Raw genomic sequence first — 25,549 nt, 5'->3', positions numbered from 1 at the left:
TAGTGAATCGGAGATCTTCAGCTGGAAACGCACCGCATTAGCGACCATTATTTGCATTTAGCTACCACAGCTGCTGCTTTCCTACACATCTCACACGATATCGATGTACACCTAAAATTCCAAAACAACACATTTATTTCATTTCAGAGTTACTTTCAGCTTCAAATACCATTCCTCTGATATTCATAAGAAGCTAGGCATCGTCGTAACCCGTTACGTTCATTACGCAAGGCTCACGAGAGGGGCGCAGGTTGCATCCGCGTAGACACAAAATTTTGCGCCGCCCAGCGTGGGGCTCGAACCCACGACCCTGAGATTAAGAGTCTCATGCTCTACCGACTGAGCTAGCCGGGCTCCACACAATGCTTTACGAGCCATACAATACTGATGGGACCTGCGACCATCTATGGAAGATCCTTTTGACTACAGCTTATTTCCTGCTGCCACAAATGAGCTACAATCCTATTCAATGAAAAATTGTCTCCGAAAGGCATCAAATCTGCTTCAAATGATACGTGGCTATCAGCACCATTATTCAACACACATGCTCGACTGTGCGCAGACGCCTGTGGCGTAGCTCTTGGGCCCTGAATCAGACGCAGTAGTTCCAACAAAAACTCTCCTGAACGGCACTGTGCCGAAAATTTCGCTACAGATCACCCTTGTCTTGCTTGAGCTTCAGGTAGACGCCGGTTTGCAGCCAGGAAGCGGACAGCAGCAACTTTCAACTAGTTTTGTAGTACTCAAACAACACAGTAAAACAGCATGCATCTTTTGCAGAACTGGAAAAACTCGACCGTGACAGGATTCGAACCTGCAATCTTCGGATCCGAAGTCCGACGCCTTATCCATTAGGCCACACGGTCACTGGCGCAATACGCTTCCCCAAACACACCTCATTATCGCCATTTGTGCACTTCCCGGAATGAATTTACCATCTTTGACGCAATTCTCCAATTTCAGTACTAAAAATGCGACGCTACTTCTTGCTGTGTCCCATCGCAAGTTACATTCAAGCCCTTATGACGCTCATCAAACAAGAGCTTGCAAATCAGCTTCAATCGCTTAGTGCCATCTCAGTCGGTTGTAGAACGTACCTCACCCTATGAGATACAATGGCGAGTTGCCGCTATTACCAAAGCGGCGGCGGCGCCGACGACGACGACGACAACCGCGAGGGTCTCTATCAGGGGTAGAAAATACATCACAAGAACCAAGTATTTCACGTCGGCATTCTCCGGAGACTCCCAAAAGCAGCAGTTTCTGGTGCCTACTTTAATAGCACCATTCGCACTATTCATTTGCGAGAGCATTTCTTAAATACCGCACCCATTTATAATTTGTTTCATCCTTGACCGCTTTTTTCGAAAGGGCCACGGTGGGAGGGGCTTTTACAAAATTCATTTGCCTCCTGTGAGGATCGAACTCACGACCTCTGGTTTACTAGACCAGCGCTCTGCCACTGAGCTAAGGAGGCGCCTCCTAGCGCGCTTTTCGGGTACTTTGTTCTTATGGACTAGTGAATCGGAGATCTTCAGCTGGAAACGCACCGCATTAGCGACCATTATTTGCATTTAGCTACCACAGCTGCTGCTTTCCTACACATCTCACACGATATCGATGTACACCTAAAATTCCAAAACAACACATTTATTTCATTTCAGAGTTACTTTCAGCTTCAAATACCATTCCTCTGATATTCATAAGAAGCTAGGCATCGTCGTAACCCGTTACGTTCATTACGCAAGGCTCACGAGAGGGGCGCAGGTTGCATCCGCGTAGACACAAAATTTTGCGCCGCCCAGCGTGGGGCTCGAACCCACGACCCTGAGATTAAGAGTCTCATGCTCTACCGACTGAGCTAGCCGGGCTCCACACAATGCTTTACGAGCCATACAATACTGATGGGACCTGCGACCATCTATGGAAGATCCTTTTGACTACAGCTTATTTCCTGCTGCCACAAATGAGCTACAATCCTATTCAATGAAAAATTGTCTCCGAAAGGCATCAAATCTGCTTCAAATGATACGTGGCTATCAGCACCATTATTCAACACACATGCTCGACTGTGCGCAGACGCCTGTGGCGTAGCTCTTGGGCCCTGAATCAGACGCAGTAGTTCCAACAAAAACTCTCCTGAACGGCACTGTGCCGAAAATTTCGCTACAGATCACCCTTGTCTTGCTTGAGCTTCAGGTAGACGCCGGTTTGCAGCCAGGAAGCGGACAGCAGCAACTTTCAACTAGTTTTGTAGTACTCAAACAACACAGTAAAACAGCATGCATCTTTTGCAGAACTGGAAAAACTCGACCGTGACAGGATTCGAACCTGCAATCTTCGGATCCGAAGTCCGACGCCTTATCCATTAGGCCACACGGTCACTGGCGCAATACGCTTCCCCAAACACACCTCATTATCGCCATTTGTGCACTTCCCGGAATGAATTTACCATCTTTGACGCAATTCTCCAATTTCAGTACTAAAAATGCGACGCTACTTCTTGCTGTGTCCCATCGCAAGTTACATTCAAGCCCTTATGACGCTCATCAAACAAGAGCTTGCAAATCAGCTTCAATCGCTTAGTGCCATCTCAGTCGGTTGTAGAACGTACCTCACCCTATGAGATACAATGGCGAGTTGCCGCTATTACCAAAGCGGCGGCGGCGCCGACGACGACGACGACAACCGCGAGGGTCTCTATCAGGGGTAGAAAATACATCACAAGAACCAAGTATTTCACGTCGGCATTCTCCGGAGACTCCCAAAAGCAGCAGTTTCTGGTGCCTACTTTAATAGCACCATTCGCACTATTCATTTGCGAGAGCATTTCTTAAATACCGCACCCATTTATAATTTGTTTCATCCTTGACCGCTTTTTTCGAAAGGGCCACGGTGGGAGGGGCTTTTACAAAATTCATTTGCCTCCTGTGAGGATCGAACTCACGACCTCTGGTTTACTAGACCAGCGCTCTGCCACTGAGCTAAGGAGGCGCCTCCTAGCGCGCTTTTCGGGTACTTTGTTCTTATGGACTAGTGAATCGGAGATCTTCAGCTGGAAACGCACCGCATTAGCGACCATTATTTGCATTTAGCTACCACAGCTGCTGCTTTCCTACACATCTCACACGATATCGATGTACACCTAAAATTCCAAAACAACACATTTATTTCATTTCAGAGTTACTTTCAGCTTCAAATACCATTCCTCTGATATTCATAAGAAGCTAGGCATCGTCGTAACCCGTTACGTTCATTACGCAAGGCTCACGAGAGGGGCGCAGGTTGCATCCGCGTAGACACAAAATTTTGCGCCGCCCAGCGTGGGGCTCGAACCCACGACCCTGAGATTAAGAGTCTCATGCTCTACCGACTGAGCTAGCCGGGCTCCACACAATGCTTTACGAGCCATACAATACTGATGGGACCTGCGACCATCTATGGAAGATCCTTTTGACTACAGCTTATTTCCTGCTGCCACAAATGAGCTACAATCCTATTCAATGAAAAATTGTCTCCGAAAGGCATCAAATCTGCTTCAAATGATACGTGGCTATCAGCACCATTATTCAACACACATGCTCGACTGTGCGCAGACGCCTGTGGCGTAGCTCTTGGGCCCTGAATCAGACGCAGTAGTTCCAACAAAAACTCTCCTGAACGGCACTGTGCCGAAAATTTCGCTACAGATCACCCTTGTCTTGCTTGAGCTTCAGGTAGACGCCGGTTTGCAGCCAGGAAGCGGACAGCAGCAACTTTCAACTAGTTTTGTAGTACTCAAACAACACAGTAAAACAGCATGCATCTTTTGCAGAACTGGAAAAACTCGACCGTGACAGGATTCGAACCTGCAATCTTCGGATCCGAAGTCCGACGCCTTATCCATTAGGCCACACGGTCACTGGCGCAATACGCTTCCCCAAACACACCTCATTATCGCCATTTGTGCACTTCCCGGAATGAATTTACCATCTTTGACGCAATTCTCCAATTTCAGTACTAAAAATGCGACGCTACTTCTTGCTGTGTCCCATCGCAAGTTACATTCAAGCCCTTATGACGCTCATCAAACAAGAGCTTGCAAATCAGCTTCAATCGCTTAGTGCCATCTCAGTCGGTTGTAGAACGTACCTCACCCTATGAGATACAATGGCGAGTTGCCGCTATTACCAAAGCGGCGGCGGCGCCGACGACGACGACGACAACCGCGAGGGTCTCTATCAGGGGTAGAAAATACATCACAAGAACCAAGTATTTCACGTCGGCATTCTCCGGAGACTCCCAAAAGCAGCAGTTTCTGGTGCCTACTTTAATAGCACCATTCGCACTATTCATTTGCGAGAGCATTTCTTAAATACCGCACCCATTTATAATTTGTTTCATCCTTGACCGCTTTTTTCGAAAGGGCCACGGTGGGAGGGGCTTTTACAAAATTCATTTGCCTCCTGTGAGGATCGAACTCACGACCTCTGGTTTACTAGACCAGCGCTCTGCCACTGAGCTAAGGAGGCGCCTCCTAGCGCGCTTTTCGGGTACTTTGTTCTTATGGACTAGTGAATCGGAGATCTTCAGCTGGAAACGCACCGCATTAGCGACCATTATTTGCATTTAGCTACCACAGCTGCTGCTTTCCTACACATCTCACACGATATCGATGTACACCTAAAATTCCAAAACAACACATTTATTTCATTTCAGAGTTACTTTCAGCTTCAAATACCATTCCTCTGATATTCATAAGAAGCTAGGCATCGTCGTAACCCGTTACGTTCATTACGCAAGGCTCACGAGAGGGGCGCAGGTTGCATCCGCGTAGACACAAAATTTTGCGCCGCCCAGCGTGGGGCTCGAACCCACGACCCTGAGATTAAGAGTCTCATGCTCTACCGACTGAGCTAGCCGGGCTCCACACAATGCTTTACGAGCCATACAATACTGATGGGACCTGCGACCATCTATGGAAGATCCTTTTGACTACAGCTTATTTCCTGCTGCCACAAATGAGCTACAATCCTATTCAATGAAAAATTGTCTCCGAAAGGCATCAAATCTGCTTCAAATGATACGTGGCTATCAGCACCATTATTCAACACACATGCTCGACTGTGCGCAGACGCCTGTGGCGTAGCTCTTGGGCCCTGAATCAGACGCAGTAGTTCCAACAAAAACTCTCCTGAACGGCACTGTGCCGAAAATTTCGCTACAGATCACCCTTGTCTTGCTTGAGCTTCAGGTAGACGCCGGTTTGCAGCCAGGAAGCGGACAGCAGCAACTTTCAACTAGTTTTGTAGTACTCAAACAACACAGTAAAACAGCATGCATCTTTTGCAGAACTGGAAAAACTCGACCGTGACAGGATTCGAACCTGCAATCTTCGGATCCGAAGTCCGACGCCTTATCCATTAGGCCACACGGTCACTGGCGCAATACGCTTCCCCAAACACACCTCATTATCGCCATTTGTGCACTTCCCGGAATGAATTTACCATCTTTGACGCAATTCTCCAATTTCAGTACTAAAAATGCGACGCTACTTCTTGCTGTGTCCCATCGCAAGTTACATTCAAGCCCTTATGACGCTCATCAAACAAGAGCTTGCAAATCAGCTTCAATCGCTTAGTGCCATCTCAGTCGGTTGTAGAACGTACCTCACCCTATGAGATACAATGGCGAGTTGCCGCTATTACCAAAGCGGCGGCGGCGCCGACGACGACGACAACCGCGAGGGTCTCTATCAGGGGTAGAAAATACATCACAAGAACTAAGTATTTCACGTCGGCATTCTCCGGAGACTCCCAAAAGCAGCAGTTTCTGGTGCCTACTTTAATAGCACCATTCGCACTATTCATTTGCGAGAGCATTTCTTAAATACCGCACCCATTTATAATTTGTTTCATCCTTGACCGCTTTTTTCGAAAGGGCCACGGTGGGAGGGGCTTTTACAAAATTCATTTGCCTCCTGTGAGGATCGAACTCACGACCTCTGGTTTACTAGACCAGCGCTCTGCCACTGAGCTAAGGAGGCGCCTCCTAGCGCGCTTTTCGGGTACTTTGTTCTTATGGACTAGTGAATCGGAGATCTTCAGCTGGAAACGCACCGCATTAGCGACCATTATTTGCATTTAGCTACCACAGCTGCTGCTTTCCTACACATCTCACACGATATCGATGTACACCTAAAATTCCAAAACAACACATTTATTTCATTTCAGAGTTACTTTCAGCTTCAAATACCATTCCTCTGATATTCATAAGAAGCTAGGCATCGTCGTAACCCGTTACGTTCATTACGCAAGGCTCACGAGAGGGGCGCAGGTTGCATCCGCGTAGACACAAAATTTTGCGCCGCCCAGCGTGGGGCTCGAACCCACGACCCTGAGATTAAGAGTCTCATGCTCTACCGACTGAGCTAGCCGGGCTCCACACAATGCTTTACGAGCCATACAATACTGATGGGACCTGCGACCATCTATGGAAGATCCTTTTGACTACAGCTTATTTCCTGCTGCCACAAATGAGCTACAATCCTATTCAATGAAAAATTGTCTCCGAAAGGCATCAAATCTGCTTCAAATGATACGTGGCTATCAGCACCATTATTCAACACACATGCTCGACTGTGCGCAGACGCCTGTGGCGTAGCTCTTGGGCCCTGAATCAGACGCAGTAGTTCCAACAAAAACTCTCCTGAACGGCACTGTGCCGAAAATTTCGCTACAGATCACCCTTGTCTTGCTTGAGCTTCAGGTAGACGCCGGTTTGCAGCCAGGAAGCGGACAGCAGCAACTTTCAACTAGTTTTGTAGTACTCAAACAACACAGTAAAACAGCATGCATCTTTTGCAGAACTGGAAAAACTCGACCGTGACAGGATTCGAACCTGCAATCTTCGGATCCGAAGTCCGACGCCTTATCCATTAGGCCACACGGTCACTGGCGCAATACGCTTCCCCAAACACACCTCATTATCGCCATTTGTGCACTTCCCGGAATGAATTTACCATCTTTGACGCAATTCTCCAATTTCAGTACTAAAAATGCGACGCTACTTCTTGCTGTGTCCCATCGCAAGTTACATTCAAGCCCTTATGACGCTCATCAAACAAGAGCTTGCAAATCAGCTTCAATCGCTTAGTGCCATCTCAGTCGGTTGTAGAACGTACCTCACCCTATGAGATACAATGGCGAGTTGCCGCTATTACCAAAGCGGCGGCGGCGCCGACGACGACGACGACAACCGCGAGGGTCTCTATCAGGGGTAGAAAATACATCACAAGAACCAAGTATTTCACGTCGGCATTCTCCGGAGACTCCCAAAAGCAGCAGTTTCTGGTGCCTACTTTAATAGCACCATTCGCACTATTCATTTGCGAGAGCATTTCTTAAATACCGCACCCATTTATAATTTGTTTCATCCTTGACCGCTTTTTTCGAAAGGGCCACGGTGGGAGGGGCTTTTACAAAATTCATTTGCCTCCTGTGAGGATCGAACTCACGACCTCTGGTTTACTAGACCAGCGCTCTGCCACTGAGCTAAGGAGGCGCCTCCTAGCGCGCTTTTCGGGTACTTTGTTCTTATGGACTAGTGAATCGGAGATCTTCAGCTGGAAACGCACCGCATTAGCGACCATTATTTGCATTTAGCTACCACAGCTGCTGCTTTCCTACACATCTCACACGATATCGATGTACACCTAAAATTCCAAAACAACACATTTATTTCATTTCAGAGTTACTTTCAGCTTCAAATACCATTCCTCTGATATTCATAAGAAGCTAGGCATCGTCGTAACCCGTTACGTTCATTACGCAAGGCTCACGAGAGGGGCGCAGGTTGCATCCGCGTAGACACAAAATTTTGCGCCGCCCAGCGTGGGGCTCGAACCCACGACCCTGAGATTAAGAGTCTCATGCTCTACCGACTGAGCTAGCCGGGCTCCACACAATGCTTTACGAGCCATACAATACTGATGGGACCTGCGACCATCTATGGAAGATCCTTTTGACTACAGCTTATTTCCTGCTGCCACAAATGAGCTACAATCCTATTCAATGAAAAATTGTCTCCGAAAGGCATCAAATCTGCTTCAAATGATACGTGGCTATCAGCACCATTATTCAACACACATGCTCGACTGTGCGCAGACGCCTGTGGCGTAGCTCTTGGGCCCTGAATCAGACGCAGTAGTTCCAACAAAAACTCTCCTGAACGGCACTGTGCCGAAAATTTCGCTACAGATCACCCTTGTCTTGCTTGAGCTTCAGGTAGACGCCGGTTTGCAGCCAGGAAGCGGACAGCAGCAACTTTCAACTAGTTTTGTAGTACTCAAACAACACAGTAAAACAGCATGCATCTTTTGCAGAACTGGAAAAACTCGACCGTGACAGGATTCGAACCTGCAATCTTCGGATCCGAAGTCCGACGCCTTATCCATTAGGCCACACGGTCACTGGCGCAATACGCTTCCCCAAACACACCTCATTATCGCCATTTGTGCACTTCCCGGAATGAATTTACCATCTTTGACGCAATTCTCCAATTTCAGTACTAAAAATGCGACGCTACTTCTTGCTGTGTCCCATCGCAAGTTACATTCAAGCCCTTATGACGCTCATCAAACAAGAGCTTGCAAATCAGCTTCAATCGCTTAGTGCCATCTCAGTCGGTTGTAGAACGTACCTCACCCTATGAGATACAATGGCGAGTTGCCGCTATTACCAAAGCGGCGGCGGCGCCGACGACGACGACGACAACCGCGAGGGTCTCTATCAGGGGTAGAAAATACATCACAAGAACCAAGTATTTCACGTCGGCATTCTCCGGAGACTCCCAAAAGCAGCAGTTTCTGGTGCCTACTTTAATAGCACCATTCGCACTATTCATTTGCGAGAGCATTTCTTAAATACCGCACCCATTTATAATTTGTTTCATCCTTGACCGCTTTTTTCGAAAGGGCCACGGTGGGAGGGGCTTTTACAAAATTCATTTGCCTCCTGTGAGGATCGAACTCACGACCTCTGGTTTACTAGACCAGCGCTCTGCCACTGAGCTAAGGAGGCGCCTCCTAGCGCGCTTTTCGGGTACTTTGTTCTTATGGACTAGTGAATCGGAGATCTTCAGCTGGAAACGCACCGCATTAGCGACCATTATTTGCATTTAGCTACCACAGCTGCTGCTTTCCTACACATCTCACACGATATCGATGTACACCTAAAATTCCAAAACAACACATTTATTTCATTTCAGAGTTACTTTCAGCTTCAAATACCATTCCTCTGATATTCATAAGAAGCTAGGCATCGTCGTAACCCGTTACGTTCATTACGCAAGGCTCACGAGAGGGGCGCAGGTTGCATCCGCGTAGACACAAAATTTTGCGCCGCCCAGCGTGGGGCTCGAACCCACGACCCTGAGATTAAGAGTCTCATGCTCTACCGACTGAGCTAGCCGGGCTCCACACAATGCTTTACGAGCCATACAATACTGATGGGACCTGCGACCATCTATGGAAGATCCTTTTGACTACAGCTTATTTCCTGCTGCCACAAATGAGCTACAATCCTATTCAATGAAAAATTGTCTCCGAAAGGCATCAAATCTGCTTCAAATGATACGTGGCTATCAGCACCATTATTCAACACACATGCTCGACTGTGCGCAGACGCCTGTGGCGTAGCTCTTGGGCCCTGAATCAGACGCAGTAGTTCCAACAAAAACTCTCCTGAACGGCACTGTGCCGAAAATTTCGCTACAGATCACCCTTGTCTTGCTTGAGCTTCAGGTAGACGCCGGTTTGCAGCCAGGAAGCGGACAGCAGCAACTTTCAACTAGTTTTGTAGTACTCAAACAACACAGTAAAACAGCATGCATCTTTTGCAGAACTGGAAAAACTCGACCGTGACAGGATTCGAACCTGCAATCTTCGGATCCGAAGTCCGACGCCTTATCCATTAGGCCACACGGTCACTGGCGCAATACGCTTCCCCAAACACACCTCATTATCGCCATTTGTGCACTTCCCGGAATGAATTTACCATCTTTGACGCAATTCTCCAATTTCAGTACTAAAAATGCGACGCTACTTCTTGCTGTGTCCCATCGCAAGTTACATTCAAGCCCTTATGACGCTCATCAAACAAGAGCTTGCAAATCAGCTTCAATCGCTTAGTGCCATCTCAGTCGGTTGTAGAACGTACCTCACCCTATGAGATACAATGGCGAGTTGCCGCTATTACCAAAGCGGCGGCGGCGCCGACGACGACGACAACCGCGAGGGTCTCTATCAGGGGTAGAAAATACATCACAAGAACTAAGTATTTCACGTCGGCATTCTCCGGAGACTCCCAAAAGCAGCAGTTTCTGGTGCCTACTTTAATAGCACCATTCGCACTATTCATTTGCGAGAGCATTTCTTAAATACCGCACCCATTTATAATTTGTTTCATCCTTGACCGCTTTTTTCGAAAGGGCCACGGTGGGAGGGGCTTTTACAAAATTCATTTGCCTCCTGTGAGGATCGAACTCACGACCTCTGGTTTACTAGACCAGCGCTCTGCCACTGAGCTAAGGAGGCGCCTCCTAGCGCGCTTTTCGGGTACTTTGTTCTTATGGACTAGTGAATCGGAGATCTTCAGCTGGAAACGCACCGCATTAGCGACCATTATTTGCATTTAGCTACCACAGCTGCTGCTTTCCTACACATCTCACACGATATCGATGTACACCTAAAATTCCAAAACAACACATTTATTTCATTTCAGAGTTACTTTCAGCTTCAAATACCATTCCTCTGATATTCATAATAAGCTAGGCATCGTCGTAACCCGTTACGTTCATTACGCAAGGCTCACGAGAGGGGCGCAGGTTGCATCCGCGTAGACACAAAATTTTGCGCCGCCCAGCGTGGGGCTCGAACCCACGACCCTGAGATTAAGAGTCTCATGCTCTACCGACTGAGCTAGCCGGGCTCCACACAATGCTTTACGAGCCATACAATACTGATGGGACCTGCGACCATCTATGGAAGATCCTTTTGACTACAGCTTATTTCCTGCTGCCACAAATGAGCTACAATCCTATTCAATGAAAAATTGTCTCCGAAAGGCATCAAATCTGCTTCAAATGATACGTGGCTATCAGCACCATTATTCAACACACATGCTCGACTGTGCGCAGACGCCTGTGGCGTAGCTCTTGGGCCCTGAATCAGACGCAGTAGTTCCAACAAAAACTCTCCTGAACGGCACTGTGCCGAAAATTTCGCTACAGATCACCCTTGTCTTGCTTGAGCTTCAGGTAGACGCCGGTTTGCAGCCAGGAAGCGGACAGCAGCAACTTTCAACTAGTTTTGTAGTACTCAAACAACACAGTAAAACAGCATGCATCTTTTGCAGAACTGGAAAAACTCGACCGTGACAGGATTCGAACCTGCAATCTTCGGATCCGAAGTCCGACGCCTTATCCATTAGGCCACACGGTCACTGGCGCAATACGCTTCCCCAAACACACCTCATTATCGCCATTTGTGCACTTCCCGGAATGAATTTACCATCTTTGACGCAATTCTCCAATTTCAGTACTAAAAATGCGACGCTACTTCTTGCTGTGTCCCATCGCAAGTTACATTCAAGCCCTTATGACGCTCATCAAACAAGAGCTTGCAAATCAGCTTCAATCGCTTAGTGCCATCTCAGTCGGTTGTAGAACGTACCTCACCCTATGAGATACAATGGCGAGTTGCCGCTATTACCAAAGCGGCGGCGGCGCCGACGACGACGACGACAACCGCGAGGGTCTCTATCAGGGGTAGAAAATACATCACAAGAACTAAGTATTTCACGTCGGCATTCTCCGGAGACTCCCAAAAGCAGCAGTTTCTGGTGCCTACTTTAATAGCACCATTCGCACTATTCATTTGCGAGAGCATTTCTTAAATACCGCACCCATTTATAATTTGTTTCATCCTTGACCGCTTTTTTCGAAAGGGCCACGGTGGGAGGGGCTTTTACAAAATTCATTTGCCTCCTGTGAGGATCGAACTCACGACCTCTGGTTTACTAGACCAGCGCTCTGCCACTGAGCTAAGGAGGCGCCTCCTAGCGCGCTTTTCGGGTACTTTGTTCTTATGGACTAGTGAATCGGAGATCTTCAGCTGGAAACGCACCGCATTAGCGACCATTATTTGCATTTAGCTACCACAGCTGCTGCTTTCCTACACATCTCACACGATATCGATGTACACCTAAAATTCCAAAACAACACATTTATTTCATTTCAGAGTTACTTTCAGCTTCAAATACCATTCCTCTGATATTCATAATAAGCTAGGCATCGTCGTAACCCGTTACGTTCATTACGCAAGGCTCACGAGAGGGGCGCAGGTTGCATCCGCGTAGACACAAAATTTTGCGCCGCCCAGCGTGGGGCTCGAACCCACGACCCTGAGATTAAGAGTCTCATGCTCTACCGACTGAGCTAGCCGGGCTCCACACAATGCTTTACGAGCCATACAATACTGATGGGACCTGCGACCATCTATGGAAGATCCTTTTGACTACAGCTTATTTCCTGCTGCCACAAATGAGCTACAATCCTATTCAATGAAAAATTGTCTCCGAAAGGCATCAAATCTGCTTCAAATGATACGTGGCTATCAGCACCATTATTCAACACACATGCTCGACTGTGCGCAGACGCCTGTGGCGTAGCTCTTGGGCCCTGAATCAGACGCAGTAGTTCCAACAAAAACTCTCCTGAACGGCACTGTGCCGAAAATTTCGCTACAGATCACCCTTGTCTTGCTTGAGCTTCAGGTAGACGCCGGTTTGCAGCCAGGAAGCGGACAGCAGCAACTTTCAACTAGTTTTGTAGTACTCAAACAACACAGTAAAACAGCATGCATCTTTTGCAGAACTGGAAAAACTCGACCGTGACAGGATTCGAACCTGCAATCTTCGGATCCGAAGTCCGACGCCTTATCCATTAGGCCACACGGTCACTGGCGCAATACGCTTCCCCAAACACACCTCATTATCGCCATTTGTGCACTTCCCGGAATGAATTTACCATCTTTGACGCAATTCTCCAATTTCAGTACTAAAAATGCGACGCTACTTCTTGCTGTGTCCCATCGCAAGTTACATTCAAGCCCTTATGACGCTCATCAAACAAGAGCTTGCAAATCAGCTTCAATCGCTTAGTGCCATCTCAGTCGGTTGTAGAACGTACCTCACCCTATGAGATACAATGGCGAGTTGCCGCTATTACCAAAGCGGCGGCGGCGCCGACGACGACGACAACCGCGAGGGTCTCTATCAGGGGTAGAAAATACATCACAAGAACTAAGTATTTCACGTCGGCATTCTCCGGAGACTCCCAAAAGCAGCAGTTTCTGGTGCCTACTTTAATAGCACCATTCGCACTATTCATTTGCGAGAGCATTTCTTAAATACCGCACCCATTTATAATTTGTTTCATCCTTGACCGCTTTTTTCGAAAGGGCCACGGTGGGAGGGGCTTTTACAAAATTCATTTGCCTCCTGTGAGGATCGAACTCACGACCTCTGGTTTACTAGACCAGCGCTCTGCCACTGAGCTAAGGAGGCGCCTCCTAGCGCGCTTTTCGGGTACTTTGTTCTTATGGACTAGTGAATCGGAGATCTTCAGCTGGAAACGCACCGCATTAGCGACCATTATTTGCATTTAGCTACCACAGCTGCTGCTTTCCTACACATCTCACACGATATCGATGTACACCTAAAATTCCAAAACAACACATTTATTTCATTTCAGAGTTACTTTCAGCTTCAAATACCATTCCTCTGATATTCATAAGAAGCTAGGCATCGTCGTAACCCGTTACGTTCATTACGCAAGGCTCACGAGAGGGGCGCAGGTTGCATCCGCGTAGACACAAAATTTTGCGCCGCCCAGCGTGGGGCTCGAACCCACGACCCTGAGATTAAGAGTCTCATGCTCTACCGACTGAGCTAGCCGGGCTCCACACAATGCTTTACGAGCCATACAATACTGATGGGACCTGCGACCATCTATGGAAGATCCTTTTGACTACAGCTTATTTCCTGCTGCCACAAATGAGCTACAATCCTATTCAATGAAAAATTGTCTCCGAAAGGCATCAAATCTGCTTCAAATGATACGTGGCTATCAGCACCATTATTCAACACACATGCTCGACTGTGCGCAGACGCCTGTGGCGTAGCTCTTGGGCCCTGAATCAGACGCAGTAGTTCCAACAAAAACTCTCCTGAACGGCACTGTGCCGAAAATTTCGCTACAGATCACCCTTGTCTTGCTTGAGCTTCAGGTAGACGCCGGTTTGCAGCCAGGAAGCGGACAGCAGCAACTTTCAACTAGTTTTGTAGTACTCAAACAACACAGTAAAACAGCATGCATCTTTTGCAGAACTGGAAAAACTCGACCGTGACAGGATTCGAACCTGCAATCTTCGGATCCGAAGTCCGACGCCTTATCCATTAGGCCACACGGTCACTGGCGCAATACGCTTCCCCAAACACACCTCATTATCGCCATTTGTGCACTTCCCGGAATGAATTTACCATCTTTGACGCAATTCTCCAATTTCAGTACTAAAAATGCGACGCTACTTCTTGCTGTGTCCCATCGCAAGTTACATTCAAGCCCTTATGACGCTCATCAAACAAGAGCTTGCAAATCAGCTTCAATCGCTTAGTGCCATCTCAGTCGGTTGTAGAACGTACCTCACCCTATGAGATACAATGGCGAGTTGCCGCTATTACCAAAGCGGCGGCGGCGCCGACGACGACGACAACCGCGAGGGTCTCTATCAGGGGTAGAAAATACATCACAAGAACTAAGTATTTCACGTCGGCATTCTCCGGAGACTCCCAAAAGCAGCAGTTTCTGGTGCCTACTTTAATAGCACCATTCGCACTATTCATTTGCGAGAGCATTTCTTAAATACCGCACCCATTTATAATTTGTTTCATCCTTGACCGCTTTTTTCGAAAGGGCCACGGTGGGAGGGGCTTTTACAAAATTCATTTGCCTCCTGTGAGGATCGAACTCACGACCTCTGGTTTACTAGACCAGCGCTCTGCCACTGAGCTAAGGAGGCGCCTCCTAGCGCGCTTTTCGGGTACTTTGTTCTTATGGACTAGTGAATCGGAGATCTTCAGCTGGAAACGCACCGCATTAGCGACCATTATTTGCATTTAGCTACCACAGCTGCTGCTTTCCTACACATCTCACACGATATCGATGTACACCTAAAATTCCAAAACAACACATTTATTTCATTTCAGAGTTACTTTCAGCTTCAAATACCATTCCTCTGATATTCATAAGAAGCTAGGCATCGTCGTAACCCGTTACGTTCATTACGCAAGGCTCACGAGAGGGGCGCAGGTTGCATCCGCGTAGACACAAAATTTTGCGCCGCCCAGCGTGGGGCTCGAACCCACGACCCTGAGATTAAGAGTCTCATGCTCTACCGACTGAGCTAGCCGGGCTCCACACAATGCTTTACGAGCCATACAATACTGATGGGACCTGCGACCATCTATGGAAGATCCTTTTGACTACAGCTTATTTCCTGCTGCCACAAATGAGCTACAATCCTATTCAATGAAAAATTGTCTCCGAAAGGCATCAAATCTGCTTCAAATGATACGTGGCTATCAGCACCATTATTCAACACACATGCTCGACTGTGCGCAGACGCCTGTGGCGTAGCTCTTGGGCCCTGAATCAGACGCAGTAGTTCCAACAAAAACTCTCCTGAACGGCACTGTGCCGAAAATTTCGCTACAGATCACCCTTGTCTTGCTTGAGCTTCAGGTAGACGCCGGTTTGCAGCCAGGAAGCGGACAGCAGCAACTTTCAACTAGTTTTGTAGTACTCAAACAACACAGTAAAACAGCATGCATCTTTTGCAGAACTGGAAAAACTCGACCGTGACAGGATTCGAACCTGCAATCTTCGGATCCGAAGTCCGACGCCTTATCCATTAGGCCACACGGTCACTGGCGCAATACGCTTCCCCAAACACACCTCATTATCGCCATTTGTGCACTTCCCGGAATGAATTTACCATCTTTGACGCAATTCTCCAATTTCAGTACTAAAAATGCGACGCTACTTCTTGCTGTGTCCCATCGCAAGTTACATTCAAGCCCTTATGACGCTCATCAAACAAGAGCTTGCAAATCAGCTTCAATCGCTTAGTGCCATCTCAGTCGGTTGTAGAACGTACCTCACCCTATGAGATACAATGGCGAGTTGCCGCTATTACCAAAGCGGCGGCGGCGCCGACGACGACGACGACAACCGCGAGGGTCTCTATCAGGGGTAGAAAATACATCACAAGAACTAAGTATTTCACGTCGGCATTCTCCGGAGACTCCCAAAAGCAGCAGTTTCTGGTGCCTACTTTAATAGCACCATTCGCACTATTCATTTGCGAGAGCATTTCTTAAATACCGCACCCATTTATAATTTGTTTCATCCTTGACCGCTTTTTTCGAAAGGGCCACGGTGGGAGGGGCTTTTACAAAATTCATTTGCCTCCTGTGAGGATCGAACTCACGACCTCTGGTTTACTAGACCAGCGCTCTGCCACTGAGCTAAGGAGGCGCCTCCTAGCGCGCTTTTCGGGTACTTTGTTCTTATGGACTAGTGAATCGGAGATCTTCAGCTGGAAACGCACCGCATTAGCGACCATTATTTGCATTTAGCTACCACAGCTGCTGCTTTCCTACACATCTCACACGATATCGATGTACACCTAAAATTCCAAAACAACACATTTATTTCATTTCAGAGTTACTTTCAGCTTCAAATACCATTCCTCTGATATTCATAATAAGCTAGGCATCGTCGTAACCCGTTACGTTCATTACGCAAGGCTCACGAGAGGGGCGCAGGTTGCATCCGCGTAGACACAAAATTTTGCGCCGCCCAGCGTGGGGCTCGAACCCACGACCCTGAGATTAAGAGTCTCATGCTCTACCGACTGAGCTAGCCGGGCTCCACACAATGCTTTACGAGCCATACAATACTGATGGGACCTGCGACCATCTATGGAAGATCCTTTTGACTACAGCTTATTTCCTGCTGCCACAAATGAGCTACAATCCTATTCAATGAAAAATTGTCTCCGAAAGGCATCAAATCTGCTTCAAATGATACGTGGCTATCAGCACCATTATTCAACACACATGCTCGACTGTGCGCAGACGCCTGTGGCGTAGCTCTTGGGCCCTGAATCAGACGCAGTAGTTCCAACAAAAACTCTCCTGAACGGCACTGTGCCGAAAATTTCGCTACAGATCACCCTTGTCTTGCTTGAGCTTCAGGTAGACGCCGGTTTGCAGCCAGGAAGCGGACAGCAGCAACTTTCAACTAGTTTTGTAGTACTCAAACAACACAGTAAAACAGCATGCATCTTTTGCAGAACTGGAAAAACTCGACCGTGACAGGATTCGAACCTGCAATCTTCGGATCCGAAGTCCGACGCCTTATCCATTAAGCCACACGGTCACTGGCGCAATACGCTTCCCCAAACACACCTCATTATCGCCATTTGTGCACTTCCCGGAATGAATTTACCATCTTTGACGCAATTCTCCAATTTCAGTACTAAAAATGCGACGCTACTTCTTGCTGTGTCCCATCGCAAGTTACATTCAAGCCCTTATGACGCTCATCAAACAAGAGCTTGCAAATCAGCTTCAATCGCTTAGTGCCATCTCAGTCGGTTGTAGAACGTACCTCACCCTATGAGATACAATGGCGAGTTGCCGCTATTACCAAAGCGGCGGCGGCGCCGACGACGACGACAACCGCGAGGGTCTCTATCAGGGGTAGAAAATACATCACAAGAACTAAGTATTTCACGTCGGCATTCTCCGGAGACTCCCAAAAGCAGCAGTTTCTGGTGCCTACTTTAATAGCACCATTCGCACTATTCATTTGCGAGAGCATTTCTTAAATACCGCACCCATTTATAATTTGTTTCATCCTTGACCGCTTTTTTCGAAAGGGCCACGGTGGGAGGGGCTTTTACAAAATTCATTTGCCTCCTGTGAGGATCGAACTCACGACCTCTGGTTTACTAGACCAGCGCTCTGCCACTGAGCTAAGGAGGCGCCTCCTAGCGCGCTTTTCGGGTACTTTGTTCTTATGGACTAGTGAATCGGAGATCTTCAGCTGGAAACGCACCGCATTAGCGACCATTATTTGCATTTAGCTACCACAGCTGCTGCTTTCCTACACATCTCACACGATATCGATGTACACCTAAAATTCCAAAACAACACATTTATTTCATTTCAGAGTTACTTTCAGCTTCAAATACCATTCCTCTGATATTCATAAGAAGCTAGGCATCGTCGTAACCCGTTACGTTCATTACGCAAGGCTCACGAGAGGGGCGCAGGTTGCATCCGCGTAGACACAAAATCTTGCGCCGCCCAGCGTGGGGCTCGAACCCACGACCCTGAGATTAAGAGTCTCATGCTCTACCGACTGAGCTAGCCGGGCTCCACACAATGCTTTACGAGCCATACAATACTGATGGGACCTGCGACCATCTATGGAAGATCCTTTTGACTACAGCTTATTTCCTGCTGCCACAAATGAGCTACAATCCTATTCAATGAAAAATTGTCTCCGAAAGGCATCAAATCTGCTTCAAATGATACGTGGCTATCAGCACCATTATTCAACACACATGCTCGACTGTGCGCAGACGCCTGTGGCGTAGCTCTTGGGCCCTGAATCAGACGCAGTAGTTCCAACAAAAACTCTCCTGAACGGCACTGTGCCGAAAATTTCGCTACAGATCACCCTTGTCTTGCTTGAGCTTCAGGTAGACGCCGGTTTGCAGCCAGGAAGCGGACAGCAGCAACTTTCAACTAGTTTTGTAGTACTCAAACAACACAGTAAAACAGCATGCATCTTTTGCAGAACTGGAAAAACTCGACCGTGACAGGATTCGAACCTGCAATCTTCGGATCCGAAGTCCGACGCCTTATCCATTAGGCCACACGGTCACTGGCGCAATACGCTTCCCCAAACACACCTCATTATCGCCATTTGTGCACTTCCCGGAATGAATTTACCATCTTTGACGCAATTCTCCAATTTCAGTACTAAAAATGCGACGCTACTTCTTGCTGTGTCCCATCGCAAGTTACATTCAAGCCCTTATGACGCTCATCAAACAAGAGCTTGCAAATCAGCTTCAATCGCTTAGTGCCATCTCAGTCGGTTGTAGAACGTACCTCACCCTATGAGATACAATGGCGAGTTGCCGCTATTACCAAAGCGGCGGCGGCGCCGACGACGACGACAACCGCGAGGGTCTCTATCAGGGGTAGAAAATACATCACAAGAACTAAGTATTTCACGTCGGCATTCTCCGGAGACTCCCAAAAGCAGCAGTTTCTGGTGCCTACTTTAATAGCACCATTCGCACTATTCATTTGCGAGAGCATTTCTTAAATACCGCACCCATTTATAATTTGTTTCATCCTTGACCGCTTTTTTCGAAAGGGCCACGGTGGGAGGGGCTTTTACAAAATTCATTTGCCTCCTGTGAGGATCGAACTCACGACCTCTGGTTTACTAGACCAGCGCTCTGCCACTGAGCTAAGGAGGCGCCTCCTAGCGCGCTTTTCGGGTACTTTGTTCTTATGGACTAGTGAATCGGAGATCTTCAGCTGGAAACGCACCGCATTAGCGACCATTATTTGCATTTAGCTACCACAGCTGCTGCTTTCCTACACATCTCACACGATATCGATGTACACCTAAAATTCCAAAACAACACATTTATTTCATTTCAGAGTTACTTTCAGCTTCAAATACCATTCCTCTGATATTCATAAGAAGCTAGGCATCGTCGTAACCCGTTACGTTCATTACGCAAGGCTCACGAGAGGGGCGCAGGTTGCATCCGCGTAGACACAAAATTTTGCGCCGCCCAGCGTGGGGCTCGAACCCACGACCCTGAGATTAAGAGTCTCATGCTCTACCGACTGAGCTAGCCGGGCTCCACACAATGCTTTACGAGCCATACAATACTGATGGGACCTGCGACCATCTATGGAAGATCCTTTTGACTACAGCTTATTTCCTGCTGCCACAAATGAGCTACAATCCTATTCAATGAAAAATTGTCTCCGAAAGGCATCAAATCTGCTTCAAATGATACGTGGCTATCAGCACCATTATTCAACACACATGCTCGACTGTGCGCAGACGCCTGTGGCGTAGCTCTTGGGCCCTGAATCAGACGCAGTAGTTCCAACAAAAACTCTCCTGAACGGCACTGTGCCGAAAATTTCGCTACAGATCACCCTTGTCTTGCTTGAGCTTCAGGTAGACGCCGGTTTGCAGCCAGGAAGCGGACAGCAGCAACTTTCAACTAGTTTTGTAGTACTCAAACAACACAGTAAAACAGCATGCATCTTTTGCAGAACTGGAAAAACTCGACCGTGACAGGATTCGAACCTGCAATCTTCGGATCCGAAGTCCGACGCCTTATCCATTAGGCCACACGGTCACTGGCGCAATACGCTTCCCCAAACACACCTCATTATCGCCATTTGTGCACTTCCCGGAATGAATTTACCATCTTTGACGCAATTCTCCAATTTCAGTACTAAAAATGCGACGCTACTTCTTGCTGTGTCCCATCGCAAGTTACATTCAAGCCCTTATGACGCTCATCAAACAAGAGCTTGCAAATCAGCTTCAATCGCTTAGTGCCATCTCAGTCGGTTGTAGAACGTACCTCACCCTATGAGATACAATGGCGAGTTGCCGCTATTACCAAAGCGGCGGCGGCGCCGACGACGACGACGACAACCGCGAGGGTCTCTATCAGGGGTAGAAAATACATCACAAGAACTAAGTATTTCACGTCGGCATTCTCCGGAGACTCCCAAAAGCAGCAGTTTCTGGTGCCTACTTTAATAGCACCATTCGCACTATTCATTTGCGAGAGCATTTCTTAAATACCGCACCCATTTATAATTTGTTTCATCCTTGACCGCTTTTTTCGAAAGGGCCACGGTGGGAGGGGCTTTTACAAAATTCATTTGCCTCCTGTGAGGATCGAACTCACGACCTCTGGTTTACTAGACCAGCGCTCTGCCACTGAGCTAAGGAGGCGCCTCCTAGCGCGCTTTTCGGGTACTTTGTTCTTATGGACTAGTGAATCGGAGATCTTCAGCTGGAAACGCACCGCATTAGCGACCATTATTTGCATTTAGCTACCACAGCTGCTGCTTTCCTACACATCTCACACGATATCGATGTACACCTAAAATTCCAAAACAACACATTTATTTCATTTCAGAGTTACTTTCAGCTTCAAATACCATTCCTCTGATATTCATAATAAGCTAGGCATCGTCGTAACCCGTTACGTTCATTACGCAAGGCTCACGAGAGGGGCGCAGGTTGCATCCGCGTAGACACAAAATTTTGCGCCGCCCAGCGTGGGGCTCGAACCCACGACCCTGAGATTAAGAGTCTCATGCTCTACCGACTGAGCTAGCCGGGCTCCACACAATGCTTTACGAGCCATACAATACTGATGGGACCTGCGACCATCTATGGAAGATCCTTTTGACTACAGCTTATTTCCTGCTGCCACAAATGAGCTACAATCCTATTCAATGAAAAATTGTCTCCGAAAGGCATCAAATCTGCTTCAAATGATACGTGGCTATCAGCACCATTATTCAACACACATGCTCGACTGTGCGCAGACGCCTGTGGCGTAGCTCTTGGGCCCTGAATCAGACGCAGTAGTTCCAACAAAAACTCTCCTGAACGGCACTGTGCCGAAAATTTCGCTACAGATCACCCTTGTCTTGCTTGAGCTTCAGGTAGACGCCGGTTTGCAGCCAGGAAGCGGACAGCAGCAACTTTCAACTAGTTTTGTAGTACTCAAACAACACAGTAAAACAGCATGCATCTTTTGCAGAACTGGAAAAACTCGACCGTGACAGGATTCGAACCTGCAATCTTCGGATCCGAAGTCCGACGCCTTATCCATTAAGCCACACGGTCACTGGCGCAATACGCTTCCCCAAACACACCTCATTATCGCCATTTGTGCACTTCCCGGAATGAATTTACCATCTTTGACGCAATTCTCCAATTTCAGTACTAAAAATGCGACGCTACTTCTTGCTGTGTCCCATCGCAAGTTACATTCAAGCCCTTATGACGCTCATCAAACAAGAGCTTGCAAATCAGCTTCAATCGCTTAGTGCCATCTCAGTCGGTTGTAGAACGTACCTCACCCTATGAGATACAATGGCGAGTTGCCGCTATTACCAAAGCGGCGGCGGCGCCGACGACGACGACAACCGCGAGGGTCTCTATCAGGGGTAGAAAATACATCACAAGAACTAAGTATTTCACGTCGGCATTCTCCGGAGACTCCCAAAAGCAGCAGTTTCTGGTGCCTACTTTAATAGCACCATTCGCACTATTCATTTGCGAGAGCATTTCTTAAATACCGCACCCATTTATAATTTGTTTCATCCTTGACCGCTTTTTTCGAAAGGGCCACGGTGGGAGGGGCTTTTACAAAATTCATTTGCCTCCTGTGAGGATCGAACTCACGACCTCTGGTTTACTAGACCAGCGCTCTGCCACTGAGCTAAGGAGGCGCCTCCTAGCGCGCTTTTCGGGTACTTTGTTCTTATGGACTAGTGAATCGGAGATCTTCAGCTGGAAACGCACCGCATTAGCGACCATTATTTGCATTTAGCTACCACAGCTGCTGCTTTCCTACACATCTCACACGATATCGATGTACACCTAAAATTCCAAAACAACACATTTATTTCATTTCAGAGTTACTTTCAGCTTCAAATACCATTCCTCTGATATTCATAATAAGCTAGGCATCGTCGTAACCCGTTACGTTCATTACGCAAGGCTCACGAGAGGGGCGCAGGTTGCATCCGCGTAGACACAAAATTTTGCGCCGCCCAGCGTGGGGCTCGAACCCACGACCCTGAGATTAAGAGTCTCATGCTCTACCGACTGAGCTAGCCGGGCTCCACACAATGCTTTACGAGCCATACAATACTGATGGGACCTGCGACCATCTATGGAAGATCCTTTTGACTACAGCTTATTTCCTGCTGCCACAAATGAGCTACAATCCTATTCAATGAAAAATTGTCTCCGAAAGGCATCAAATCTGCTTCAAATGATACGTGGCTATCAGCACCATTATTCAACACACATGCTCGACTGTGCGCAGACGCCTGTGGCGTAGCTCTTGGGCCCTGAATCAGACGCAGTAGTTCCAACAAAAACTCTCCTGAACGGCACTGTGCCGAAAATTTCGCTACAGATCACCCTTGTCTTGCTTGAGCTTCAGGTAGACGCCGGTTTGCAGCCAGGAAGCGGACAGCAGCAACTTTCAACTAGTTTTGTAGTACTCAAACAACACAGTAAAACAGCATGCATCTTTTGCAGAACTGGAAAAACTCGACCGTGACAGGATTCGAACCTGCAATCTTCGGATCCGAAGTCCGACGCCTTATCCATTAGGCCACACGGTCACTGGCGCAATACGCTTCCCCAAACACACCTCATTATCGCCATTTGTGCACTTCCCGGAATGAATTTACCATCTTTGACGCAATTCTCCAATTTCAGTACTAAAAATGCGACGCTACTTCTTGCTGTGTCCCATCGCAAGTTACATTCAAGCCCTTATGACGCTCATCAAACAAGAGCTTGCAAATCAGCTTCAATCGCTTAGTGCCATCTCAGTCGGTTGTAGAACGTACCTCACCCTATGAGATACAATGGCGAGTTGCCGCTATTACCAAAGCGGCGGCGGCGCCGACGACGACGACAACCGCGACGGTCTCTATCAGGGGTAGAAAATACATCACAAGAACTAAGTATTTCACGTCGGCATTCTCCGGAGACTCCCAAAAGCAGCAGTTTCTGGTGCCTACTTTAATAGCACCATTCGCACTATTCATTTGCGAGAGCATTTCTTAAATACCGCACCCATTTATAATTTGTTTCATCCTTGACCGCTTTTTTCGAAAGGGCCACGGTGGGAGGGGCTTTTACAAAATTCATTTGCCTCCTGTGAGGATCGAACTCACGACCTCTGGTTTACTAGACCAGCGCTCTGCCACTGAGCTAAGGAGGCGCCTCCTAGCGCGCTTTTCGGGTACTTTGTTCTTATGGACTAGTGAATCGGAGATCTTCAGCTGGAAACGCACCGCATTAGCGACCATTATTTGCATTTAGCTACCACAGCTGCTGCTTTCCTACACATCTCACACGATATCGATGTACACCTAAAATTCCAAAACAACACATTTATTTCATTTCAGAGTTACTTTCAGCTTCAAATACCATTCCTCTGATATTCATAATAAGCTAGGCATCGTCGTAACCCGTTACGTTCATTACGCAAGGCTCACGAGAGGGGCGCAGGTTGCATCCGCGTAGACACAAAATTTTGCGCCGCCCAGCGTGGGGCTCGAACCCACGACCCTGAGATTAAGAGTCTCATGCTCTACCGACTGAGCTAGCCGGGCTCCACACAATGCTTTACGAGCCATACAATACTGATGGGACCTGCGACCATCTATGGAAGATCCTTTTGACTACAGCTTATTTCCTGCTGCCACAAATGAGCTACAATCCTATTCAATGAAAAATTGTCTCCGAAAGGCATCAAATCTGCTTCAAATGATACGTGGCTATCAGCACCATTATTCAACACACATGCTCGACTGTGCGCAGACGCCTGTGGCGTAGCTCTTGGGCCCTGAATCAGACGCAGTAGTTCCAACAAAAACTCTCCTGAACGGCACTGTGCCGAAAATTTCGCTACAGATCACCCTTGTCTTGCTTGAGCTTCAGGTAGACGCCGGTTTGCAGCCAGGAAGCGGACAGCAGCAACTTTCAACTAGTTTTGTAGTACTCAAACAACACAGTAAAACAGCATGCATCTTTTGCAGAACTGGAAAAACTCGACCGTGACAGGATTCGAACCTGCAATCTTCGGATCCGAAGTCCGACGCCTTATCCATTAGGCCACACGGTCACTGGCGCAATACGCTTCCCCAAACACACCTCATTATCGCCATTTGTGCACTTCCCGGAATGAATTTACCATCTTTGACGCAATTCTCCAATTTCAGTACTAAAAATGCGACGCTACTTCTTGCTGTGTCCCATCGCAAGTTACATTCAAGCCCTTATGACGCTCATCAAACAAGAGCTTGCAAATCAGCTTCAATCGCTTAGTGCCATCTCAGTCGGTTGTAGAACGTACCTCACCCTATGAGATACAATGGCGAGTTGCCGCTATTACCAAAGCGGCGGCGGCGCCGACGACGACGACGACGACGACGACGACGACAACCGCGAGGGTCTCTATCAGGGGTAGAAATACATCACAAGAACTAAGTATTTCACGTCGGCATTCTCCGGAGACTCCCAAAAGCAGCAGTTTCTGGTGCCTACTTTAATAGCACCA

At 47.7% G+C, this 25,549-nt stretch overlaps 50 non-coding genes across 50 annotated transcripts; all 50 read right to left on the bottom strand.

Moving 5' to 3' along the window:
* Positions 1-281: 281 nt before the first annotated feature.
* Trnak-cuu (transfer RNA lysine (anticodon CUU)) lies at positions 282-354 on the bottom strand. Its single transcript has one exon. It is a non-coding gene; the product is annotated as a tRNA-Lys (tRNA).
* Positions 355-793: 439 nt separating this feature from the next.
* On the bottom strand, positions 794-866 carry Trnar-ucg (transfer RNA arginine (anticodon UCG)). Its single transcript has one exon. It is a non-coding gene; the product is annotated as a tRNA-Arg (tRNA).
* A 539-nt stretch (positions 867-1,405) lies between these two features.
* Trnat-agu (transfer RNA threonine (anticodon AGU)) lies at positions 1,406-1,477 on the bottom strand. Its single transcript has one exon. It is a non-coding gene; the product is annotated as a tRNA-Thr (tRNA).
* Positions 1,478-1,798: 321 nt separating this feature from the next.
* On the bottom strand, positions 1,799-1,871 carry Trnak-cuu (transfer RNA lysine (anticodon CUU)). Its single transcript has one exon. It is a non-coding gene; the product is annotated as a tRNA-Lys (tRNA).
* Positions 1,872-2,310: 439 nt separating this feature from the next.
* On the bottom strand, positions 2,311-2,383 carry Trnar-ucg (transfer RNA arginine (anticodon UCG)). Its single transcript has one exon. It is a non-coding gene; the product is annotated as a tRNA-Arg (tRNA).
* A 539-nt stretch (positions 2,384-2,922) lies between these two features.
* On the bottom strand, positions 2,923-2,994 carry Trnat-agu (transfer RNA threonine (anticodon AGU)). Its single transcript has one exon. It is a non-coding gene; the product is annotated as a tRNA-Thr (tRNA).
* A 321-nt stretch (positions 2,995-3,315) lies between these two features.
* Positions 3,316-3,388, bottom strand: Trnak-cuu (transfer RNA lysine (anticodon CUU)). The gene has a single exon. It is a non-coding gene; the product is annotated as a tRNA-Lys (tRNA).
* Positions 3,389-3,827: 439 nt separating this feature from the next.
* Positions 3,828-3,900, bottom strand: Trnar-ucg (transfer RNA arginine (anticodon UCG)). The gene has a single exon. It is a non-coding gene; the product is annotated as a tRNA-Arg (tRNA).
* A 539-nt stretch (positions 3,901-4,439) lies between these two features.
* Positions 4,440-4,511, bottom strand: Trnat-agu (transfer RNA threonine (anticodon AGU)). Its single transcript has one exon. It is a non-coding gene; the product is annotated as a tRNA-Thr (tRNA).
* Positions 4,512-4,832: 321 nt separating this feature from the next.
* Positions 4,833-4,905, bottom strand: Trnak-cuu (transfer RNA lysine (anticodon CUU)). The gene has a single exon. It is a non-coding gene; the product is annotated as a tRNA-Lys (tRNA).
* Positions 4,906-5,344: 439 nt separating this feature from the next.
* On the bottom strand, positions 5,345-5,417 carry Trnar-ucg (transfer RNA arginine (anticodon UCG)). Its single transcript has one exon. It is a non-coding gene; the product is annotated as a tRNA-Arg (tRNA).
* A 536-nt stretch (positions 5,418-5,953) lies between these two features.
* On the bottom strand, positions 5,954-6,025 carry Trnat-agu (transfer RNA threonine (anticodon AGU)). Its single transcript has one exon. It is a non-coding gene; the product is annotated as a tRNA-Thr (tRNA).
* Positions 6,026-6,346: 321 nt separating this feature from the next.
* Positions 6,347-6,419, bottom strand: Trnak-cuu (transfer RNA lysine (anticodon CUU)). Its single transcript has one exon. It is a non-coding gene; the product is annotated as a tRNA-Lys (tRNA).
* A 439-nt stretch (positions 6,420-6,858) lies between these two features.
* Positions 6,859-6,931, bottom strand: Trnar-ucg (transfer RNA arginine (anticodon UCG)). The gene has a single exon. It is a non-coding gene; the product is annotated as a tRNA-Arg (tRNA).
* Positions 6,932-7,470: 539 nt separating this feature from the next.
* Trnat-agu (transfer RNA threonine (anticodon AGU)) lies at positions 7,471-7,542 on the bottom strand. The gene has a single exon. It is a non-coding gene; the product is annotated as a tRNA-Thr (tRNA).
* Positions 7,543-7,863: 321 nt separating this feature from the next.
* Positions 7,864-7,936, bottom strand: Trnak-cuu (transfer RNA lysine (anticodon CUU)). The gene has a single exon. It is a non-coding gene; the product is annotated as a tRNA-Lys (tRNA).
* A 439-nt stretch (positions 7,937-8,375) lies between these two features.
* On the bottom strand, positions 8,376-8,448 carry Trnar-ucg (transfer RNA arginine (anticodon UCG)). The gene has a single exon. It is a non-coding gene; the product is annotated as a tRNA-Arg (tRNA).
* A 539-nt stretch (positions 8,449-8,987) lies between these two features.
* Positions 8,988-9,059, bottom strand: Trnat-agu (transfer RNA threonine (anticodon AGU)). The gene has a single exon. It is a non-coding gene; the product is annotated as a tRNA-Thr (tRNA).
* Positions 9,060-9,380: 321 nt separating this feature from the next.
* On the bottom strand, positions 9,381-9,453 carry Trnak-cuu (transfer RNA lysine (anticodon CUU)). Its single transcript has one exon. It is a non-coding gene; the product is annotated as a tRNA-Lys (tRNA).
* A 439-nt stretch (positions 9,454-9,892) lies between these two features.
* On the bottom strand, positions 9,893-9,965 carry Trnar-ucg (transfer RNA arginine (anticodon UCG)). Its single transcript has one exon. It is a non-coding gene; the product is annotated as a tRNA-Arg (tRNA).
* Positions 9,966-10,501: 536 nt separating this feature from the next.
* Positions 10,502-10,573, bottom strand: Trnat-agu (transfer RNA threonine (anticodon AGU)). The gene has a single exon. It is a non-coding gene; the product is annotated as a tRNA-Thr (tRNA).
* A 321-nt stretch (positions 10,574-10,894) lies between these two features.
* Trnak-cuu (transfer RNA lysine (anticodon CUU)) lies at positions 10,895-10,967 on the bottom strand. The gene has a single exon. It is a non-coding gene; the product is annotated as a tRNA-Lys (tRNA).
* Positions 10,968-11,406: 439 nt separating this feature from the next.
* Trnar-ucg (transfer RNA arginine (anticodon UCG)) lies at positions 11,407-11,479 on the bottom strand. The gene has a single exon. It is a non-coding gene; the product is annotated as a tRNA-Arg (tRNA).
* Positions 11,480-12,018: 539 nt separating this feature from the next.
* Trnat-agu (transfer RNA threonine (anticodon AGU)) lies at positions 12,019-12,090 on the bottom strand. The gene has a single exon. It is a non-coding gene; the product is annotated as a tRNA-Thr (tRNA).
* A 321-nt stretch (positions 12,091-12,411) lies between these two features.
* Trnak-cuu (transfer RNA lysine (anticodon CUU)) lies at positions 12,412-12,484 on the bottom strand. The gene has a single exon. It is a non-coding gene; the product is annotated as a tRNA-Lys (tRNA).
* A 439-nt stretch (positions 12,485-12,923) lies between these two features.
* Positions 12,924-12,996, bottom strand: Trnar-ucg (transfer RNA arginine (anticodon UCG)). Its single transcript has one exon. It is a non-coding gene; the product is annotated as a tRNA-Arg (tRNA).
* Positions 12,997-13,532: 536 nt separating this feature from the next.
* Positions 13,533-13,604, bottom strand: Trnat-agu (transfer RNA threonine (anticodon AGU)). The gene has a single exon. It is a non-coding gene; the product is annotated as a tRNA-Thr (tRNA).
* A 321-nt stretch (positions 13,605-13,925) lies between these two features.
* Positions 13,926-13,998, bottom strand: Trnak-cuu (transfer RNA lysine (anticodon CUU)). The gene has a single exon. It is a non-coding gene; the product is annotated as a tRNA-Lys (tRNA).
* Positions 13,999-14,437: 439 nt separating this feature from the next.
* Trnar-ucg (transfer RNA arginine (anticodon UCG)) lies at positions 14,438-14,510 on the bottom strand. The gene has a single exon. It is a non-coding gene; the product is annotated as a tRNA-Arg (tRNA).
* Positions 14,511-15,046: 536 nt separating this feature from the next.
* On the bottom strand, positions 15,047-15,118 carry Trnat-agu (transfer RNA threonine (anticodon AGU)). The gene has a single exon. It is a non-coding gene; the product is annotated as a tRNA-Thr (tRNA).
* Positions 15,119-15,439: 321 nt separating this feature from the next.
* Trnak-cuu (transfer RNA lysine (anticodon CUU)) lies at positions 15,440-15,512 on the bottom strand. The gene has a single exon. It is a non-coding gene; the product is annotated as a tRNA-Lys (tRNA).
* A 439-nt stretch (positions 15,513-15,951) lies between these two features.
* Trnar-ucg (transfer RNA arginine (anticodon UCG)) lies at positions 15,952-16,024 on the bottom strand. The gene has a single exon. It is a non-coding gene; the product is annotated as a tRNA-Arg (tRNA).
* A 539-nt stretch (positions 16,025-16,563) lies between these two features.
* Positions 16,564-16,635, bottom strand: Trnat-agu (transfer RNA threonine (anticodon AGU)). The gene has a single exon. It is a non-coding gene; the product is annotated as a tRNA-Thr (tRNA).
* Positions 16,636-16,956: 321 nt separating this feature from the next.
* Trnak-cuu (transfer RNA lysine (anticodon CUU)) lies at positions 16,957-17,029 on the bottom strand. Its single transcript has one exon. It is a non-coding gene; the product is annotated as a tRNA-Lys (tRNA).
* Positions 17,030-17,468: 439 nt separating this feature from the next.
* Positions 17,469-17,541, bottom strand: Trnar-ucg (transfer RNA arginine (anticodon UCG)). Its single transcript has one exon. It is a non-coding gene; the product is annotated as a tRNA-Arg (tRNA).
* A 536-nt stretch (positions 17,542-18,077) lies between these two features.
* On the bottom strand, positions 18,078-18,149 carry Trnat-agu (transfer RNA threonine (anticodon AGU)). Its single transcript has one exon. It is a non-coding gene; the product is annotated as a tRNA-Thr (tRNA).
* Positions 18,150-18,470: 321 nt separating this feature from the next.
* Trnak-cuu (transfer RNA lysine (anticodon CUU)) lies at positions 18,471-18,543 on the bottom strand. Its single transcript has one exon. It is a non-coding gene; the product is annotated as a tRNA-Lys (tRNA).
* A 439-nt stretch (positions 18,544-18,982) lies between these two features.
* Trnar-ucg (transfer RNA arginine (anticodon UCG)) lies at positions 18,983-19,055 on the bottom strand. The gene has a single exon. It is a non-coding gene; the product is annotated as a tRNA-Arg (tRNA).
* Positions 19,056-19,591: 536 nt separating this feature from the next.
* Positions 19,592-19,663, bottom strand: Trnat-agu (transfer RNA threonine (anticodon AGU)). The gene has a single exon. It is a non-coding gene; the product is annotated as a tRNA-Thr (tRNA).
* Positions 19,664-19,984: 321 nt separating this feature from the next.
* On the bottom strand, positions 19,985-20,057 carry Trnak-cuu (transfer RNA lysine (anticodon CUU)). Its single transcript has one exon. It is a non-coding gene; the product is annotated as a tRNA-Lys (tRNA).
* Positions 20,058-20,496: 439 nt separating this feature from the next.
* On the bottom strand, positions 20,497-20,569 carry Trnar-ucg (transfer RNA arginine (anticodon UCG)). Its single transcript has one exon. It is a non-coding gene; the product is annotated as a tRNA-Arg (tRNA).
* Positions 20,570-21,108: 539 nt separating this feature from the next.
* Positions 21,109-21,180, bottom strand: Trnat-agu (transfer RNA threonine (anticodon AGU)). The gene has a single exon. It is a non-coding gene; the product is annotated as a tRNA-Thr (tRNA).
* A 321-nt stretch (positions 21,181-21,501) lies between these two features.
* On the bottom strand, positions 21,502-21,574 carry Trnak-cuu (transfer RNA lysine (anticodon CUU)). Its single transcript has one exon. It is a non-coding gene; the product is annotated as a tRNA-Lys (tRNA).
* Positions 21,575-22,013: 439 nt separating this feature from the next.
* Positions 22,014-22,086, bottom strand: Trnar-ucg (transfer RNA arginine (anticodon UCG)). Its single transcript has one exon. It is a non-coding gene; the product is annotated as a tRNA-Arg (tRNA).
* Positions 22,087-22,622: 536 nt separating this feature from the next.
* On the bottom strand, positions 22,623-22,694 carry Trnat-agu (transfer RNA threonine (anticodon AGU)). The gene has a single exon. It is a non-coding gene; the product is annotated as a tRNA-Thr (tRNA).
* A 321-nt stretch (positions 22,695-23,015) lies between these two features.
* Trnak-cuu (transfer RNA lysine (anticodon CUU)) lies at positions 23,016-23,088 on the bottom strand. Its single transcript has one exon. It is a non-coding gene; the product is annotated as a tRNA-Lys (tRNA).
* Positions 23,089-23,527: 439 nt separating this feature from the next.
* On the bottom strand, positions 23,528-23,600 carry Trnar-ucg (transfer RNA arginine (anticodon UCG)). The gene has a single exon. It is a non-coding gene; the product is annotated as a tRNA-Arg (tRNA).
* A 536-nt stretch (positions 23,601-24,136) lies between these two features.
* Trnat-agu (transfer RNA threonine (anticodon AGU)) lies at positions 24,137-24,208 on the bottom strand. The gene has a single exon. It is a non-coding gene; the product is annotated as a tRNA-Thr (tRNA).
* A 321-nt stretch (positions 24,209-24,529) lies between these two features.
* Positions 24,530-24,602, bottom strand: Trnak-cuu (transfer RNA lysine (anticodon CUU)). The gene has a single exon. It is a non-coding gene; the product is annotated as a tRNA-Lys (tRNA).
* Positions 24,603-25,041: 439 nt separating this feature from the next.
* Positions 25,042-25,114, bottom strand: Trnar-ucg (transfer RNA arginine (anticodon UCG)). The gene has a single exon. It is a non-coding gene; the product is annotated as a tRNA-Arg (tRNA).
* Positions 25,115-25,549: the final 435 nt, after the last annotated feature.

Source organism: Schistocerca nitens, chromosome 8 (genome assembly GCF_023898315.1).
Source record: "Schistocerca nitens isolate TAMUIC-IGC-003100 chromosome 8, iqSchNite1.1, whole genome shotgun sequence".
Classification (NCBI taxonomy): Eukaryota; Metazoa; Arthropoda; class Insecta; order Orthoptera; family Acrididae; genus Schistocerca; species Schistocerca nitens.
The sequence above is the reverse complement of the archived record's forward strand: the minus strand, read 5'-3'. Positions and strand labels throughout refer to the sequence as shown.